General features: G+C 39.7%; 1 protein-coding gene across 1 annotated transcript in view; it reads left to right on the top strand.

The window, feature by feature from the left end:
* The window catches only part of LOC138028343 (short transient receptor potential channel 6-like), a 29,778-nt gene that overhangs the window by 13,052 nt on the left and 9,226 nt on the right, over window positions 1-7,500 (top strand). The window lies entirely within an intron of this gene.

Here is a 7,500-nt window from a genome sequence, read left to right as displayed (position 1 = left end):
CTACTATCTCAAACGTCTCCTCGACAATATAGTTCAGTAGCAACTATTTGTTGTTCTTCTTCTTCCTCTTCGCTTTCTGTTGCATAATGATTACGATGGCAATGGCAATACTCTTTTCCCTAGATGGCCCAGAAAATGATGCCTGCAGGCATCATTCTTGTAGGATTCGTAGAACGCCGCCGTTTCCACCGATTACTGTGATTGTGTGAAATGTGCCGGGTTTACTGGGGAGATGTGGCCCCATCCTCAGAGACCCAGGGGCAGTCAGTCGAGACGAGACGAGACGAGAATCGGGACTGGCGTAAAGTTTTCAAGTAAGACGAGAAGAGCCCTTGGGAACATACCTTAAACGGACGAGTTCCAGAGCGAATTAAATTCTGATTTTCTGATTGGGCGGAAATTTCCGCAATTGTCTTTTTTCCGCCCAATCAGAGAACCCCATACAATGAAATCAGATCGTGATTCCTTATATCAAGTGATAAATACTACATCAACGATCGCCATTTTTTTTACCACCATTTTTTTTCTATCGCTCTCTTTCTCTGGCTCGCAAAACAGACATACCATGCGGTGAAAATTTGGGTCACAAAGGGACCCGCAAGATTCAAAATTCAACCAATTCTACCTAGAAGATTTTGTTACGTGGGGGCAATTATCTGTACCTGTGTAAAATCAAAATGCTTGATCAAAACACCCTCGAAGAGCAGACTAGACTATTGCAAGGGAAGGTACTGTAACTAGTCGTGTTTTTGTGTTCCGCCGCGAATTAATTTTGCTATAAGCATTGCTATCGGCCGCGCAGATTGCAACTTGTTGTTTTGCGCGGGAAATTTATCTTGACGCATTTAACCTAAATGCAAAGGTTTTTTGTATTGCCTCGCTGTTAAATAAAGTTTTGCAGGGATCAGCCTAAAAGTGTTTTTGTGAATTGTTGCCGTCTGTGCGGCATAGTGCGGTGAAACAAATGTTAAACTGACGATTTCGTAAGAATTTTTGAGACGTGTGTAGCCAAACAATAGCCTGCGATGGAAGGCTAAACCCCAAGCTGTTTGTGATGCTTGCAAGTATCGAGTACAACATGCTTGGAAAAATCATAAAAAACGAGCGATTGCAGCAGCCCTGAAGCGGAAGTTTCATCCCTGACATCTTGTCAAAGCGACAAAGAAGCAGCTACTGTCGTCCAACGAAAAAACCAAGGTTAAAGACTTGTATGTGAAGCACGAAGGTGGAACGCTGGGGGATCATGTGACAGGTGTTTTAGAGCCTGAATTGCCTGGTGATTAATCTAATTGGAAAACAAAAAAAAGCGAAGCAAACAACCAAACCTCTGTTTGTCAGTGTGCCCAAGTACAAGAAATAAAGCGTGTGTAAAAGTATACACTGAAAAGGAATATTTGAATGGAAATTAAGCAAAAAGCCAGTGTACACACATGAACATTGTTTTTCTGTGTTTAAAACTGAAAGAGAATTTATTTTTAATAACTACCAAAAATTGATGCCACAAGTTAAGGTTTTGTTTATTATTATTTTTTCATGAGGGACAGGGTTTAACATCACAAAAATCATACATATCAGTTAAATAAATTGGAGCGGCATTATTGTCGCGTGAATCCAACAATACCTTATGATGCAAATCATAGGATTAGTTGCGAATTCTACTAGCGACCTTCTTGTTGGTAATGGTAATGATGATAATTCACCAGGCAGTACTAAACAGTTCAATCACAACGAAGCATAACTTATCACAAGAGCAAACTATGTGTGCAACTTGGAGGAACAGTTTTAAGAAAAATGAAAGGGAATAAAAGCATTTGATTCCATAGCAAACTTAGTACAGTATATCCACATTTACCATTTTTGCAGCAAGATATTAAATAAATGCACTTCCCAATAACACTGAAGCGGTTCTACTGAGAGAAAGATAATGGCTCCTGAAAGTTTTCAGGTGAAAAACACATTGCATGTAACTAATTAACTAAAGTTGTATTATCATTTTTAATTCCCAGGTTATTATACAGTGCGAATACAAAGCAATTCCGAGACAGTTAACATCCGACCTTAAAAGTCTTGAAATTAGCCTTTAATTAAGCCTCGTTCTCATTCCTGACATAACATAATCAGTTGTGTGGCCTGTAAGATAAAAAAAGCTGCAGCAATCGCTTGTTAATCGCACCAAAGAGAGAAGGCCAAAGATTGGTCAAAAATAAATATTTACTTTGTGTTGAAGTTAACATCTCCTCAAGATCTAAGAGACCTCAGATGGTAAAAACTGTAAAATGATTGAAAGAACGAAGCTCCGACTCTCTTTAAAAGAACTGTGTCGACCAATGATGTTAAAATCAAGGCAACCTTATGACCCTGATTCAATTGGTACAGTTGACGGGTCGGTTGGTTGGTCCTTAGCTCTTTCTTGGTCATACAAGGAAGAGAACCATCTTTACAGATTAACTCTGGTGGGACTCTTTTCAAACTTGATTTCTGCTTTGCACCATACCTGCAAAGGATCTGATTTTTTGCACAAGAGTTGCTAGATCTTTGAAAGAACAAAGCCAATTGAAATTTTTTGTTGATTTTAAGTAAAATTCTACGCAATAAAGTGAAAATTTGTTATCGTAATAAGGGGTTTTCAACACTCTGAATGCGTGTTAATAAGATAACAGTGAACAGAAAGATTTGTAAAGCATACAATAAGTACAAAAAACTCGCATAATGCAGTCTGCAATTGAGAAAAAAAGGTACTGTACATGACCATATTCATTGCATGAATCAAGATTTTTATGCACCTCATTTCAACAATTTTCTCCTTGGTCCCCATTCAAAAATAAAATAAACAACATTAATTTAACCTCTTATAGCGATATTTCTTGTTTACAAACATTGACGTCACATTTCTTTTGATATTCAAATTTGCCAACCACGGAACAAAAGAAGTCATTGTTTCAACAGCCAATTAGGTTCTGGTTGGCATATTAATAACAATGGATGACGTCACGAGAAACATCGCTATAGACAGACAGGTAAGCTTATATGTGATGCTCAAATGCACGCTTTATTCAAGTTCAAGTTTTATTTATTTACAAGAAACAATTTAAGTTGTCACTAACTAGGCTGGCTTGCAAATAGCGAGAAGCTAATCGTGGCAAGCCAGACTGTAGACGAAATTATTTAGACAATTTTTTTTTTCACATACAACAATAACATGAAAACATTACTCTTTGTGCTTTCAAATATTTAGAAAGTGGAAGAACTTAGGAGAAAAAGAGAAGAAAGCAGTTTAGGTAAAAGAACAATATGTAAAGAGGAAAACTACAGACTATACTTAACCTCAGTTGAAAATTTAATTTTTCATCTTGCTAATTAAGGTATCTATATCGGCATAAGAGTTTTCAGTTTCTAGAATTGCAATTAGTTTTGTTCTAATAGTTTTCTTAAAACTATGATGCTGATAAAAGGCCGAAGGCAATGCTTAAACATGTCTGGCCCGTGCAACAGAAATACCAAAATTAATTCGCGACGGTAATTTGAGAAGCGGAAAACGACTAGTACTTTCCCTTGCAATCGGTCTTCTTCCTGATTTATTTCTAGTCGGCTCTTCGAGGGTGTTTTGACCAAGCATTTTGATTTTACACATGTACAGATAATTGCCCCCACGTAACAAAATCTTCTAGATAGAATTGGTTGAATTTTGCATCTTGCGGGTCCCTTTGCGACCCAAATTTTCGCCGCATGGTATGTCTGTTTTGCGAGCCAGACAAGGAGAACGATAGAAAAAAAATGGCGATCGTTGATGTGGTATTTATCACTTGATATAAGGAATCACGATCTGACTTCATTGTATGAGGTTCTCTGATTGGGCGGAAAAAAGACAATTGCGGAAATTTCCGCCCAATCAGAAAATCGGAACTTAATTCGCTCTGGAACTCGTCCGTTAAAGGTATGTTCCCAGGGGCTCTTCTCGTCTTACTTGAAAACTTTACGCCAGTCCCGATTCTCGTCTCGTCTCGACTGACTGCCCCTGGGTCTCCGAGGATGATATGGCCCCAGTTTCCCGGAAAATTTGGGCTCTGTAGCTTTCATTACGCTTACATGATAGGCATTCTGCTTCAAGCAATTATTTGAAGCCCTGGGAATGCAAAATGTTCAGCCGATCGCGAAGCGGTTTTACTAAAGTTTTTCAGCCAAAGAATAACACTACAGGCATCGGAAAGGAAAACGAAAAGGATTTAGGTTTATTGGATGCAATTTCAAGCTTTGAAATCGCTGAAAAGGTAAGATTATTTTTGCAGCCGTAAATTTGCATAAAACCGCCTCGTGTTTTTCTCACCGCACAAAAATGTGTTTTCGCTCACAATATTCGCTTACCTTGATTACATGTTCTGCGAATTTTTTTATCCTTTAGGATGAACTTTCCGTCGAAAAAATGGTAATTTGGGTGGTTTTTGGCCGACAGAGATCAATTGTTCGTAATGTGACCTGTCTCGTTGCCGTTAGCAAAGGGTTGTAAATTTGACCGTTATTATCGGATTACCATATTACATATTATCGCTAATCGGATTTTCTTCGAGGGCTAGCTCCGGGCCATTTAAATGGATTCTCGATCGGAAGGTACGAGGAGAAGCGTGAATCTTTCGACCTTTGTGTGGGCGGCCTGTGTGGTCCCTTTGTGTGGGTACCCTGTGATAAAATGAGGAAGATTCTTATTTTGCATCCAAAAATTCGTTATCAACGTTAAAATGACCAAATTCGTGTGGAAAACTGATTTTTGTGTTGATTTTTTTTTCATTTTTTTTCCTTTATATTTTCATAAAATGTTTTAGTTCTTTGAAAGAAGTGATAAGTTTTTGGAAAGCTTATTTTCTTAGCTTTAAAATGATGTATTGCTTTCCCCTTATCTTTGAATACTTTTTGAAAAAAACAAAACATTTTTTTGCGATGGCTGATTTCGTGCGGCTTTCTCTTAGATGGTAACTAGGAAAAAGAGATAGATGAATGGATAATCTTTATTGCCATCCATAAGCTACCACAAAAAAAAACTATATTCATAGTTGTATATGTGAGTGAATTTTGTCCCCTAAAGTACTTGTTTGATTGCACGTTCAATGTTACGAAAAATAGTATTGTGTGACAAGCGTTACTGTCTCGAAGCTTCGCGAGAGTTCGTAGTTTGTTTATTTTAGGTTCATGCGTAAGCGTTTCTAAATCGGTGTGTTTTGTAATCTTTCTATAATTAGATTCATTACTATTTTAGAAAGTTCTAGAAGTTTATTGTCAGAGTATATAAGTAGACGAGTCCGAACGGAGTGTTTTTTTAACTAGTTTTTCACAAGCGAAGAGAGTTGGCGTGGGCCGTGTTTAGTCAAGTGTGACAGAAGCTGTGTGCATTCAAGTTGGCGGAGGCCGTGTAAGTTTATTCAGTACGTGTTGTTCAGAGTTTTACTTCGTGGAAACTACGTTCATTTTTGGAATAAATCTTCTTGTTGTTGTTCCGACAACCCTGCGTTCAGTTTAGTTTGCAAGCTACCTTTCCTCAAAACATTCGAACTCGTAACATTGGGGGCCTGTCCGAGAGAGGAATTTATTTGTTTGCCGACTACAGAAACCAGGAAAGGATCACAACTTGGAAGGAAGTAGCTGCGCTGTGGAAAAAGTTGTAGCGAGTGAAAGAGCCGTGGAATTTTAGTGCTGTGAAAATGGAGAAATTTATTCAGCTTGGCGAAAAGTTTGGTCTGGAAGGAGAAAAGCTGCTTGAATTTGTGCGTGAACAAGAAGAAAAAGAACGCGAAGAGAAACGTAGAGAGGAAGAACGTGAAGAAAAACGCAGACAATTAGAACAAGAAAGAAGGAGGGAAGAGGAAGAAAAAAGAAGGGAAGAGGAAGAAAAACAAGAAAAACGAAGACAATTGGAGGAAGAAAGAGAAGAAAAAAGGAGGCGGTTTGAAGAAGAAAAAGAAGAGAAACGTCGATTACTTGAAGAAGATAAAAGAAGAGAAGACGAAGAGAGAGAAACCAGGCGACAAGAACGCGAACTAAGAAAATTGGAGATGGAAGCCGAGCTGTTGAAACAGAAAGAGGCTATTGAAGCGGCAAGAAGAGAACATGAGCTGGAAATTGCACGTTTGGCTGTGGAGAGTGCTGACGGACGTCCTGAAGTGAGAGAGGATCGGGTTAAGGCACCTAAACTCCCCTCGTTTGTTGATGGTAAAGACGATTTGGACGCGTATTTGCAGAGGTTCGAGAGATTTGCGGAGACAGCTAAGTGGAAAAAAGATGGATGGGCATCGAAGCTCAGTGCTCTGTTGTCTGGACGGGCACTAGAAGTGTATTCACGTCTATCGGAGGACGCAGCTAAGGATTATGACAGGGTAAAGATTGCGTTAATGAAGAGATATGACCTTACCGAAGACGGCTATCGTCGGAAATTTAGAGCATCCAAACCAGAAGTTGACGAAAGTCCGGAGCAGTTTATTGTGCGACTGGACAGATACCTGTTACGTTGGCTAGAGCTTTCGGATACTGCGCTTTCTTTTGATGGTCTTAAGGACCTGATCGTGAAAGAACAATTTATTGACTCTTGCCCTAAGGATTTGGCAATTCACCTGCGAGAAAGGGCACCTGAGACTCTAGCAAAGATTGCGAAGATCGCTGACCAGTACTTGGAGGCTCATGGTAAACACTTGTTCAGCTCAGTGAGCAGAAAGCCAACAGTACAGCCTGAGAGGGACGAAGCCAAGAACATGCAGATTAATCCACCAGCTCTGCATTGCTTTAAGTGCAACACCCGAGGTCATAAAGCTGTCAACTGCCCAACTCTAACAAGAAAGTGTTTCCTATGTGGTAAGCAGGGACATGAAGCTAGAAACTGTCGATCAGGTGGACGCAGATCAGGAGGACAAAGTAAGGATGGTAACCCTGTGCAGCGTGGTCAAGTGAGTGCCAGTTGTTTAGTTCAACCACCTGAGGATAAACCTACTGATGAAGAAGTTAAGGCCTGTATTAAAGATGATAAGCTGCTGTTAGCCTGTGGTAAGAAGATTCCATTGTTGAGTAGTGCTTGTATTGAACCGTTGACTGGAGTGAGAAGTAAAATGCCTGTCGTGAAAGGTAGAGTTGGAGAGAAGCCTGTTGATGTCCTGAGAGATACTGGCTGTAGTGGAATTGTAGTAAAGAGGGACCTTGTGTCAGAGGATCAGTTTACTGGCGAATTTAATGTTATGCTGCTCATTGACAATACGGCAAGGAAGGTTCCCATCGCAAAGATTGATGTTGATACACCTTATCTCAAGGGCCAAGTGGAAGCGCAGTGTCTTCCCGATGCTGTTTATGATTTAATTATTGGTAATGTACTAGGCGCAAGAGCCGCTGACGACCCAGACCCAAGCTGGCAAGTTCCTGTACAAGAAGCTTGTGCTGTAACCACGAGAAGTCAAGTTAAGAAAGTTGGAGAACATATTCCGTTGAAGGTACCAGATACCAAAGAGAGTCTTGTAGTTGATAGAGAAA

Source organism: Montipora capricornis, chromosome 2, assembly GCF_036669925.1.
Source record: "Montipora capricornis isolate CH-2021 chromosome 2, ASM3666992v2, whole genome shotgun sequence".
Taxonomy (NCBI): Eukaryota; Metazoa; Cnidaria; class Anthozoa; order Scleractinia; family Acroporidae; genus Montipora; species Montipora capricornis.
Note: the sequence above shows the minus strand (reverse complement) of the source record. Positions and strands in the feature narration are given on the sequence as shown.